The sequence below is a fragment of the Strix uralensis genome, chromosome 16 (assembly GCF_047716275.1).
Source record: "Strix uralensis isolate ZFMK-TIS-50842 chromosome 16, bStrUra1, whole genome shotgun sequence".
Classification (NCBI taxonomy): Eukaryota; Metazoa; Chordata; class Aves; order Strigiformes; family Strigidae; genus Strix; species Strix uralensis.
In genome coordinates this window covers 20,876,678-20,889,537 of record NC_133987.1, presented here as the reverse complement: position 1 = coordinate 20,889,537, position 12,860 = coordinate 20,876,678, and the positions used below count along the sequence as shown (strand labels likewise).

Below are 12,860 nucleotides of genomic sequence, written 5' to 3'. Positions count from 1 at the left end.
ACAGGAAACCGGTGACCTGAGTGGAAGATCCCTGAACAACCTGAGCGGGACATTCCAGGGGAACAGGTGTCTTTGTGTTGAGCTGGTTCTTTGTTTCCTCGCAGCTCTCCCGGCTGCAGCGCAGGCTGGCTCTCAGCATAGCCCTGTGCTGCAGGACTGTGCCGGGCTGGGCACTCGGAGGGGGCTGAGGGGTCGGGGCTGGGACGACTCCAGCCTGCAGCAGGCTCCACCGCCGGGCTCACAGTCCTCCCGCAGCTGCTCTCATGCTTCCTGCCTGGAAGACCACACGGGCTCTTCCCTTGGGGGTCCAGGAAACCTGGCTTTTGGCTTGTGTCCTGGGGCGGTTTGTGTACGCGCTGGGGCTATTTGGGCATGGAAGACTTATGGTTATTGCCTGATGCAGTCAGCTATATATAAATATAAACACACGTTGCCCTGTCAGAGGGCCCAACATGAAAACAGCATTTGCTGTCTCGTTTGTCTCTTTTAGCTGTCTGTGGCAGCTGGTAAGAAGGGCACATGTGGATTCTGCACTTGGGTGTCATTTAGAGGCAGTAGTTCCTCTGCAGATGTGCAGTATCTGAAACCCTTTAATACATGTATTTCATGTGGACCAATGTAAATAGCTTGAAAGGGCTGAAGCAACTCCTAGGAACTACAGTGACTTCTCTATTTACACGCAGTTTACTGCAGTAAGAAACCATACCACCCCCTGAGACTAATAAATACCACAAAGAATTAAAATCTGCCTTTCATCTGTATAATTTTCTTTACCCTGTCTGTGGAACTCAAACCCAATTCAGCAGTTCCTGTATTACGCTTAGAGTAACTTCTCCAGATTCTTATTTTTTTTAAACACCAAAGGAGGCAAATTACTAGCCATCCATTCATTAAAAAGCTGGTATTTTACTATTCCCCTGTCTTCCACATATGCCTGGTATTTCCTGGAGAATCCAAGGGGTTTTTTAAAGCCTGTCAGGCTTGTGAGCTGGCCACACAACCACTTGCAGCAAGGACATTGCAACCTCGGTGTACTACTGCTCTGCAGAAGAGCAGGGAGATACGAAACTAACTCTGTATTTGTTAGCAGATGGAACCTTCTCTGGTCTGTATATTTATTTGGGTAAATAATGGGAGCGGGATTTCCCATGCTTGTTCCACAGGTTGATTCCAGTTGAACTCTTGTCTCCCAGGCACACGCTCCTGCACTCTGTGATGCTCTGGATCAGTGAGCAGAAGGCCCTCTCCTTCCCAGGCTTGTGAACCTGGGGGTGGTGATGCCATGGCGTTTGTCCCTGCTGGGACCTCCTCACAAACACTGCGAACCTGGTGCTCTTCTGCAGCAGCAACTGGGAGAGCGTGTGCTAATCACGCCCAGCCTTTACCGGGCTGCGGTGGCAGGGGTGCTGCGGTAGCAGGGGTGCAGGGAAGGTACGGCCGGGAGCGTGGAGCCAGCGGCCATGTAAGGGAACAGGGCTGTGTCGTGTCACCATGACTGCCATGTGAGTGCAGGAGCACAAAACCAACAAAGAAGAATGTGCCCTTAAATAGACAAGAAATTTGGAGCCTCCCAAGGTTCACTGCCCGCGCCTCTCCATTCTCAGATTACTCTGATCATCTTCTCCCTTTCTTGCTGCGTGTGGTGCGGGTGTGTAGGGCCACAGCTCTCTGCAGAGCGGGGCACGCAGAGGCCCGGGGTGCCCGGCGCCAGCTCTGGAGGCAGGACCTGGCTCTTCTGTTCATCTGGAAGCTGTGCGCTGCCATCGCTCTGGCTGGCTCCCTCAGCACTGCCTGCCCGGGCGTATGGAGATGTGCCAAAAGCCATTCTTGGCTTTTAGCCACTGGTGTGCGGGGTGGTAAATGGCAGAGGGAAGAATGTTACTTTGCCAAGCATGTGAGGAACATTTAGCACTCAGGCAAGGCTGAGGAAATCTGCGCTGCAGGGACATCGCCTGACCCGACACTGGTGCATCCTTCCCAGGGAAGGAGGCCAGGAGCTGCCCTTGCAGGCTGTGCCCTCGCCAGCGCACGCAGCTGTGTGGGAGAAGGCGCAGGGACGTGCTGGGTCCCCAGGAGAGCCGAGTCCAATGGGGGTTGGCAGCGCTGGGAGCTGAGGCAGCCAGGCAGGCTGCTGCAATGACATTGCCTTTGACACATCGTTACTGACTTCTTCATCTGTCATAGAGCAGCGCCTCTCCCATCTGCTGTCACTTAACACTTGGAGATGGGCTTCCCAGAGCCTTTCCCCCACTTCTGTTCATCTCTCTTTTGCATTTCGGTCTCTGCAGAGAGTAGAAATGTGTGAAGAGCTGGAGGCTTATGGGAAGGGAATGGGAAGGGAATGCAGCCCTTCCCGAATAGCAGCCAGCACCTCACAGCTGGTATCAAGGGTGCTCCTGCCTGCAGCCTGTGCCCCTGCACCAGGGAGCTGTGCTGATGTGCTCGGGGGCTCATAACTGACAGGGTGCAGGGACAGAGATCTGAGAGCAGCTTTGTCCCTCTACTAAGAAAACAGGTCTTTCTTCAGCTCTTTTTGATGCTTGGAGGGCTGCGGCTTGTTGCAAGTGTGGGCAGATGTCCTTGTCGTGTGGCGGTCTGGGCTTCTTTGGTGACCCTGTGCTGGCAGAACCATGACACTTACTGTCCATCAACCTTTGTGAAAACAGGCTTCATGAAATAGCCAGGAGGTGAAAGGTGTTAACGATATCCTTGGTTTATTCCAACAATCTCTCCCTCAGATTTGGTGGCAAAGATGCACAGGAGGTCTGAAGCAGCTGTAGTTCAGCAGGGAGGGAAGAGGAGTGCCAGGCACGGATGGAGGAGGCGGGCAGTCCCCTTGCAGTGGGGATGCTCTGTGATGCCTGGTTGCCAGGCAAGAGGGAATGGCTTTAAAGAACATCTTTATTAGGGTACACTACTTAGCATCAAAGAAATGTCAGGACTGCTCTATTCTGAGTCCCTGCCTAAGGCACTAAACTGGCCTGTCATTCAGCAGTCTGAGTACAAACCAGAAGAACCACTGGCAGAGTCCTGGAAAGATTTATTTTTCCACATTTAATTGCCCTTTTTGCTTTGTAAACATAAAGGTTGAAGCTTAAACTCTGACAGCTCCAGTAGTCTTTTTCTTATCTCCTTAAAAAAAATGACATTCAGCTTGTTAGTTTTTTCTTTTACTGCAGTCCAAAATCTCACAAAATCTGCACAACTTTTTTTTAAAGATCATTGAAGCATTGCAGTACGCACTTTGGGAAAAACCCTTCAGCTCACAAAAAGACAAAAGCTGGAGCCTGAAGAGCGAAGACCTTTCCCCATAGCAATGCAGGATAAAAATGCTTGGCCAAAAGAGGCAGAGCGAGCAATCAGCATTCCACCTTTTCACTGGGAGCAGATTAAAGCATGCTTATCTGCCCCTGTTGTTGTTCCAGAAAGAAATGAAAGACCAAAGACAGGAGAGAAACAAAAGCAAACATTAAAAAGCAAAACTGGATGTATCATAGCAGCCTGAAAACTTGCTGAGTGTAGTTCCTCCTCTGCAGTGGGCTCCCCACTCCTGGAAGATCTTCCCTGGGGTGGAGGAGCTGCTAGCCGCGCTGCCCTGCGCCCGGCCCGGCGGGCTGCCTGGCCTGAGGGCACCGAGGCTGTGGGAGACTGCGCCTAAAAGTAGTTCTTAATCAAGACCAGTGAAGGAGATTCATAAGTTTGCTGGTAGGATGCTGTAGGTGTGATCCAGCACCGATTATTTTATGGCATCTGCGTTGTTGCACTTTGCTGTGTGCTGAAGGCGACCGAAACAAGGCTGTTTCAGAAACAATTCAAGCTTTTTACATAGAGAACAGAAATGCAGAAAAATCCTTGAAACACATTTTGAGCAAGCCCCTTGATTCAAACTGCAAGCTTGGAATGACAAACGGGAGAGAGAAACTTCAGGAGAACCTATGTCTGTCACAGATCCTTCATCTCCCCATTGTCATGTAAGGAAGCCACAATGATTGGCAAACTCTAATTGCCATTTACTCTGCAGAGCTGAGCACAGGCAGGGCTGTGCTTTGTGATGCTTGAGGAATAACTGTCACAACTGTTACAATGAATGTATCTCTGTTAAGTTTTTCACCTTCTTTATCTTCCAGTTTGCCCAAAATTAAATATTGGTGTTATTCAAGTGGGGCTTTCAACAAGGTGTTGAAAGAGGACAGCTCTGCAGCAGGTCAATTTATCATTCTCCTTTCTACAACATCCCTACCCATGTGTACTATAGTCATGAGCCCCCATGGTTTCTGTAATAACCACATATTTCTTCCTCTTCCTCCTACCCCCATATTGCTGGGCTGGACACGTTCCAGAAGTCCTGCCTGGTCCCTCCTCTCATGGCCGATAGCGATGACTTGCTGCAGCTCACAGGGAAAGCAGGTGGAGTGTTGCTGGTTCTGAAGATTTACTGTCTGCTCCTGAGTGTGCTTTGCTGAAGGATGAGTCTGGTGTTCTTCACTTTCATTTTTTTCAGGCTGCTGAGTGGTTTGTCTGTGCAAAATCCTTTGATGTTTCTTCATACAGACAATTACGGACGGCTGGTTTGGATGTGCAGAGTGTGGATGGGTGTGTGCTCACCAGGCACTGTCAGTTGGCTGGAGATTCAGACAGGTTGGTGAGGATGAGACTACCCCTCATTGCTGACTGATTTAAAATTTGGCATCGCCTTGGGTTCAGATGCATTTGCTGTGTTAATCTCCTTCCAGAGCCTCATTTTCCCAGGAGCATCTGTTCACCCACCAGCCATTAGTGATGTAGATGCTCCAGACATATGGGGGAACTGACCCCAGAACAGTTCTCTGAGCAAAGATTTAACTCCATAATGAATTTGTCTCTTCCTTATTGGGCTAAATAGTGAATACCAGCAAGAACGCATCACTAGTAGTTACTGTGACGTCCCTCTTGGGGTCAAGCAGACCAGCAACCCAACATCACTGATCATGAGCTGCCAGTGTCTCTCCTCACAGCACATCTTAGTACTTTCCATAGATTATGATTTTCTATCCCGTGCATATTTTAGTTCCTGTGCTTCATGGTTCACACGTAGTACTCAGTTCCTGTCTCTGTTGTAGGCTTTAGTTTCCTTCATGCAGATATATTTGGCTGCTTCCTGGCGTTTTTCCCTACTGTTTAGTGGACATGAATTTAGCCAGAGGTGTACAGGTGCGAGTAGAGGAACTTCATGTAGATGCTCCCTAGTTTTCACTGGACCACATTGTTCCCCTTTTTAATTAGCTCTGTTTTAGCTGCCTGCTCTTGTTGTATTTCTCCCTCAGCCCATCAGATACTTCATTTCTCTCTTGCAAGATGCTGAGCTGATAAGCATCTTAGCTCCTCACCAGGCAGCGTGTGTGCTTGTTAGCTGCCAGCCAGCTGATGATGATTAGACTGTAGTTTTGATAGTTGTTTCCTGTCTTTCAAGCCTGAACAGATGGCTTGGTACTCCCAGTGCAAGCTTTGACTTTCGTAGTACTTCATGGCTTGGCCAAATGGCAGTTGTGTAGCCTGCGCGTGTGAAGCTTCTCAGGGGGATCCTCGCAAAGCGAGAGGAGAAGCCACGTCCTCTAAGGACCCTGCAAAGTTAGTAGCCACTTGAGAGGAGTGCTGGGGTTGTTTTGTTGGTTGGATGCAGTCCTCCAAACTACGCTTTTGTTCCCCAGCTTCTAAGTCTGTTGCTGATCTGCTGTCAGTATCGTATTTAGGCTCTGTATTTTGGAGAGTGGATAGTGTTATGTCTGATAAGAGATGCTGCTTTCGGATTTTATGTTACAGGATCAGCACACTCGTGTTTGCAGAAGGGATGACTGCAAGACCTTTGTAAGAACCAGACAAAGAGATCTTTTTCTGTCATGAAGAGAAGAATCATTCTATGTCTGCCAACAAATGCTAGACTATGTCGGTGTCTGTCTGCATGGATTTAGCAAGGGACTAGCCTTGGTCAGAGGTTGTGAGCAAAAGAGCAAAGGAATGGGAAGCCTACAGAGGCCTGATAATGGATTTGCTCCCTGGATTTCCAGATCTCCCTTTTCCTGGGACAGTTTTCAGTTCTACCATGTCAGGTTTTCCTATCTAGCTGTGTTGGACACTGTCCTGGTTTTGGCTGGGATAGAGTTGATTTTCTTCCTAGTAGCTGGTACAGTGCTGTGTTTTGGATTTAGTGTGAGAATAATGTTGGTAACACACTGATGGCTTAGTTGTTGCTAAGTAGCGCTTATCCTAAGTTAAGGATTTTTCAGTTCCCCATGCTCTGCCAGCAAGGAGGCGCACAAGAAGCTGGGAGGGAGCACGGCCAGGAGAGCTGACCCGCACTAGCCAGAGGGCTATTCCATACCATAGGGTGTCATGCCCAGTACAGGAACTGGGGGGAGTTGGCTGGGAGGGGCAGATCGCTGCTGGGGCATCCGTCAGCAGATGGTGAGCAATTGCATTGTGCATCAGTCGTCTTTTCTTGGGTTTTATTTCTCTCCCTTTTTGTTATATTTCTTTTCATTACAATTATTTTTTAAATGATTGTTATATTTTATTTATCACACTTCTTAACTCAGAAGTTTGACTTTTTTGATTCTCCTCCCCGTCCCACTGTGGGGGAGGAGTGAGCGGGTGGCTGTGTGGTGCTGAGCTCTGGCTGGGGTTAAACCACCACAGACCCGCAGCCCTCCGGGGATCTCTGGCCTCTGTACAGGGTAACTTGACCGGGCTCCTTCTGTCCTGGCCGCATGTGGGGCTGCATCAGTGACAGGAGCCCTCGTGCCCTCCTGGCTGAGGATGCCGAGGGGACAGGGAGGCTCTGACAGCAACAGAGCTGTCAGGAAGGGGCTCCCTCTCAACAGCTCGGCGGGCTTGGGAAGCATCCTGGCTGCCTTGTGAAGATCCTTGGAATGAATGATCATCAAACATGGCCACTGTCTGCCAAAAAATAACATCTCTCTACTGACTAGTCCTGTAAGAAAACAGCTCCTTCTTATGAAATAATAAGCTTTCATCTCTTCAGTTATTGCATTGCATGAGAACAACTGGCAGCCTGCTCATATGAGCCAATTTATTAACTAAATCTCATTTACTAACTGGGAGCAAATTCTCTTTACTTGTGGCTGCTGAATACAGATGAGGTTGGGCATTGGAGCTGCCCAGGTGCCAGGCAGCTTCCTTGGCCCATTTGTCCTTGTGTCCATGGCAGGGTCACTCTGCCGGTAATAAACCTCTCTCCTGATGGGCCCTGCTAGACACGGGTGGGTTGCTGAGCCCAGCCTAATGAATGCTTGCACTAGAGGAAGACCAGACTCACTGGGAGAGCCAGTGTGTGCTGAGTTGGAAGCAGTCTGTTCCAGTTTGGAGGAACACATCACCAGCACTGGCAATCATTTCTTCCAAACCGTGTGCCCTGCCCGCCGCAGAGAGAGAAGGGACAGCCTCGGGGTGGGCACCTTCCTAAGGGCAACCCTCGCTCTGCCCTGTGCCCGGCCCTGACAGCGTGTCTGACGGCGACGCTCTGAGCCGTGTGCTGGGCGCGGCAAGGGCTGCCCATGACACACAGCCCTGCTGAGGGCACCCGCTCTACTGCTCCTGATCCGAGGGGCAGCGTTTCCACCCCTTTCTCAGGAGAGGTTTTCACAGTTTGTGGCCACTTACTCCTCCTCCTGCAGCCCCCACAGCCACGTCTTTCCCTGTGTTCTCCCCCTGCTGTGGGAGCCCTTCCCTGGCGCAGGAGTATCAGGAGGAAGCAGAATTCCTGCTGCGGCACTGGGGTTGTGCCGGGCGTTGGCCCTGGCACCCCGGCCTGCCAGTGCCCCGGCTAGTGAAGGCAGCTGCCCACGTAGCCAGGGGCGGGCTGCTGGGGTCAGTCATAGCTGGACGTGTAGGGGCTGCAGAAGAGCTGCCCATGTCCCCTCTGACGGGGCTGCCCGCTCGGAGCAGGGTGCTGAGCCCCGTGGCGGTGCTGGGCCCTGCCCTGGGTCCCGGCAGTGGGGACCCAGCCTGTCCTCGGCACCGACCGCCGGTCGGCAGGATGGGCAGGGCCCAGCGGAGGCTGAGAGGGACGGGGTGTCTGCCGGCCGGTCTCCATCCCCGGCAGGTCCCGATGGTGCCCAGGCCGCTGGCTCTGCTGAAGCCCTTCCGCTCCCTCCCTGGTGGTAGCTTTCCCAGGGTAGCACCCTCAGCTCAGCATTCCCAGCTGCTCCCTGGGGCAGCAGCCTGGACACCGGCTTCTCTCTACGTCCTGGGCCTACACTTCCCTGACGGTGGGTAAAGCAATCTCTCTCAGACGGGCACTCGCTGCTCGACAGAAAGTCTCTGCACTGGCACTTGCTCTCTGCCAAGAGACGGTCACTGCAGAACGTGGGGGTGCCTCTCGGCAAAGGCTTTGTCAGGGGGCACACAGGCTTGTTCGGTTCTGAAATCTCCAGACAGGGCCACACTGCTGACGGTGTTTGCTTCCTCGTCATACCTGCCTCCAGGTTTAATGGTTTCTCCCAAGCAGGAAAACTAACAATAAAGATAATTCTTTTAAAACTGATTATCTGAGAGTACAGATTGTCAAGCTTTATGCTGTTGGATAAATCAAACTAACTGCTGAGAGTTAATTTGTCTGACCATAAAGTGGATTCAATAAGTGTAAAACAAAACTAATTGGTTCTCTTCCATACAAATTTAATCATACTATAAAATGTGATCAATGCAAATAAAAAGCACTGAGTAGGTTAAGTGTCAAGAATCTATAAAGGAAAAAATGGCTTATGTGCTTTCTTGCAGGAATTGAAAACTGGGTGGGTTTCCGTCTCTACACTAATCATCTCACGGTGCGGTCCCAGTCCGAACGTGCCGAGTGCTGGCGTCTGTGCTGCCTGCTGTTGTGTCGGAAGTAACTTGTCCCTCAGTCTTTGTAGTTTCTGGTTTTTCATGGGTTGAAGCTGTTGGCGTGATACATGACTTGTGGGTGCTGAGACACACAGGCAGATGTAACATGCCGAGCAGGCCGTGGGCCCGCAGCCCTTGACCATTCAGGCTCTCCTGCAGCAAAGGGGCAACTGGCACCTCCAAGAGCCCAAACGCAGACCCTGTCCCGGAGCTGACGCCAGGCTTGGGGGTGCACGCAGAGCAGTAGGACTCCTGCTGCTGGGGCTCTGCTGCACCCCCGCACCCTCCCCTTTGCCCCAGGGAGTGCTGGCACTGCTGGGACGCAGGATCCTTGCCTACGTGAGCCCCTTCCTCTGGGCTCTCCATACCTCCCTGATCCCACAGCAGCCACCTGCTGATGATTTTTGCAGACAGCTGACTTCATGGCCCTGCCAGGCCTGTCAGGGGGCTGAGGCATTGCCCAGAGCTTCCTGACTCCTCCCAGAGCTTCAGCAGAGGATGGGAAGGAGCACTGTGCCATCTCCTGGGGCTTGCCTGGTGTGCACCCTGCGTGTGGAGCCTCTTCAGTTGAACGTGCAATTGCCAAGGCAGCCATCTGGTGAAGCGGGCGGAGGCTGCCAGGAGGGGCTACAGCTCTGCCACAGCGTCCCGACAGTGGTTCAAGGCAAATTAGATGCAATCAGCCAAACTGAAACCTTTTAAATTAATCCTTTGAAAGACCTGCTGTGCGAGGCTGACATAGGCTGTAGTTATGGTGATGGCTGGAGCGTGGCTGGGGTTGCTGCAGTTGCTGCTCATGTGGAGAGCTGCTAAATCCCTCAAATATGCAGGTTGCCAAGAGCTGACATCTTTTCTAAACAGCATCTCCTCAGTTTCCCCATGTGGATGTCCAGCTTGGACAAGATGTGGAGGAAGGCACCTTCAGCTCAGCAGAGAGGAGAGATGGGGAGGGAGGGAAAGGAAAGGAGCAGCCTAAGACATCTGGGAAATTAAAGAATGCAGCTTCCAGCACGCAGGGTTCCCGCTGGGGAAATTGTCAGAGCTGGGGTGGGAGAGAGAAATGCCGAAGCTGGAGGTGAAGAAGAGGAGCTGTTGCAGTACTTTTCCCAGCTCGGGCCTCTTCACTGGCCTTCCTGGGGCTTCGTGGGCACGCTGGGGAGGGCAGGGGCAGCTGCCGCTGTGCACAGCCTCCCTCCCCGTTTCAGCTCCCAAGTGGGGAGTGTTGGAGCGCCTCTGGGGAACGCTGAATGTCAGCGGTGCCAGGGCCCTTGTCACATTCCGTGCCCTGAGCCCGGGGTCTCAGCCGGTCGCGCTGGTTTGGCTGCCGCTGCCCCGCCATCAGCTGCTGCCCCTGAGTTTCCAGGAGAAGCACAACTGGGAGCCTCTCGCTCCGCCAGGCAACCTGGCGAGCCTGCTTCCCCTCACCTCCTTTCTTCCTCCTCCCCAAATTCTGAGGTTAAGGTCTAGTATCTCATAAAACATCATGTTCATATCATAATTCCAGCCTGCAGAAAGCCCCTCCCGTGCAAGGGCCAGCATGCATACAAATCGCTGCTCTAAATCTCCAGCTACAATAAGGAAACTTCAGATGCTGACAGTTTACTTGATAAATACCTAATATAGCTTAAATAATTATTTAATGCAGACAAATGGAAAAAGAGAGCATCCGTATGCTGCGTTGTAATAAATTACAGCTTGCAACTTGCCGGGCAACAGCAGCAGCAGCTCTAAGGAGGGGCTCTGCCATGGCCGGGGAAGGAGGGCTGGGGCTGAGGATCTGCTATGGGAGGGCCCTGCCAGGAGCTGATGGTTCTTGAGTGGCAGGCGAATGAGAGAATCAACCCTCTGCAAGCCCAATTAATACACTGCTGATGACCTTGGTGGAGTCAATGAGTGCTTGGTCCTGGCCGTGGGGCTGCGCGGTGGGGCAGGGCAGCCCCGGGAGCTGGCGGGGCGCTGCGGACAGAGGCGCGTTCCCAGCGGCATCGCCGGGGCGGGAGCGGAGCGGGCGGCCTGCACGCAGGCTCTGCGGGCAGCGCCCTTCCCCTCCCCGGCTGGCAGCGCCCTTCCCCTCTCCGGCTGGCAGCGCCCTTCCCCTCCCCGGCTGGCAGCGCCCTTCCCCTCCCCGGCCGGCAGCCGCCTCCGTGCTGCCGCTGCCTCCCCGCAGAGCTGCGCGGGGCTTGTGGAGCGCTGCGAGCTTGGGTGGGCCTGGAGCGGGCGGTGGGCGCAGGGTCGGGTTGTTGCTGTAGCTGGAGGGAAGCGTAAAGGAGCGTTCGAGGCAAATGGCTCCCTGTAAGCTGAACAAGCTCCCAATGTCAAGGGCGTTGCTCTGCCGGCAGCAAAGCGTGTTCCTTCTGGAGCTGCTCGTGCACCGCATTCCTGGGCTAATTTTGTGGTTTTCACGAGCGTAGCTTTCGGTCTTTGAGCTCCGCGGTCAATGATTGCTTATGGGTTTTTGCTTTGCTTTATATGCTCAGTGGTATTTTGGAGAGCGTGCGGATCTGCTACGTGAGCTCTCTGACAGATTACAGGGGCTGCACTCGACTGAGCTCCCGGTGTTCTGCCGTGTCAGCCTTACAGCAACAGAGGGCTGCGGCTGTGCGCCTTTGCATAGCAGAGGATAAACACAGCAGCAGAGATGGGAGATAAGTGGCAATAAAAAGTAAAATGTGGAGTGCCTGCTCTTTAAAATATATTAGGTGGTTTATAAATAAAGCTCTGTATTTTTAGGATGTATGCGGAATTGTTCAGCCTGTAGCCCTAAGGAATCTGACCTTGAAGAGAAGAAATACAGCTGTGAGCAGCTTTCAAGATGTTCTGGGAACGGACAGACAGGACAAGTGCTCTTGGTTATTATTTCAGCAGTAGGTGAGCCTTGTTAGGCTGGTGTGGTCTGGGGAAGGAACTCAAGCTCCAGCACTCCTCTCGCTGTCAGAGAACCTCAGTGTGCAGGCAGAGGCAGAGAATTTGGGGGTAAAATTACCAAGTGTCTGGTGAGATTGCCAAGGATCCTTAAGTCCTAGCAGTCGGGGCAGGCTCAGCTGGGTTGCTTCGTGTGCTGGTCCCGGATGGACGAGCTCTGATGGTGTGAGACCACCAGGCAGAAGCACACAGCCTGGTTCCCACCACCCCACTCGGCCCCAGCGTGCTGCAGAGCCCTTGCCTGCAGGTGCGGCTGTGCAGGGTGTGGTGCCAGTGAGGTTTCTGGCAGAGCATCTCCTGGGAAGTGGGGGCCCGGACTGTGCTGTACCTCCCCTCCAAGGGCAGCTGAACACCTACCTCCCACCTCCCGTATCAGTCCTGCCTGCAGCAGCAGCCTGTTTGGGGTGAGATGGGCTTGCTTCTGTTACTGGAACTGTTCCACTTTGTGCAGGGGAGTCAGCTTTTTGCTGGGGAGGAGGAAAGCGCTCGTGAGCAGGGGCCTCGGTCGGGAGTGGGGAGAGGTGGGTTTCAGGTTTTGTTTCGGTGAGTGCTGAGGAGTCAGATGCCCTCTCTGGACAGGCAGAAGTTGTGGCCCAAACTGGCAAAAGCAGCTGCTGATCTGGGATGATTCTGTTTTCAGGCAGCCCAGGGTGAGATCCAGGTCTTGTCTTCTGCTGGAATAGCTCAGTCTTTCTAAAGGATGAGTGGCATCCTCCCCGCCTCTAATTTCTGCACAATATGAAAAATACTGGCTGTGCAGATTCCTTTAAGGATACTGAGCGAGCGGAAACAGCTGTGAGGTGAGCCTAGGGATCCGAGCCGTAGCCTTCTTATTTTAAATTTGTTCTTTGAGAAAACACAGATGATTCCCTGTATGGAGAAATAACTGGTAAATCGATCCCTGCACGTGCTGATGCCAGGAGCCAGAATGTCCATGTGCTCTGGGCTTTGGCAGAGAAAATGTAAACAAACTCCAGTTTTATGTCTGACCAAGGAGACGTAAATCAAACACGTGTGTTGAAGCCATTTAAATGTTTTGACATTTTCCAATCCATCAA

General features: G+C 52.5%; 1 long non-coding RNA gene across 8 annotated transcripts in view; it reads left to right on the top strand.

The window, feature by feature from the left end:
• Positions 1-12,860, top strand: part of LOC141950855 (uncharacterized) — a 172,369-nt gene that overhangs the window by 73,138 nt on the left and 86,371 nt on the right. The window lies entirely within an intron of this gene.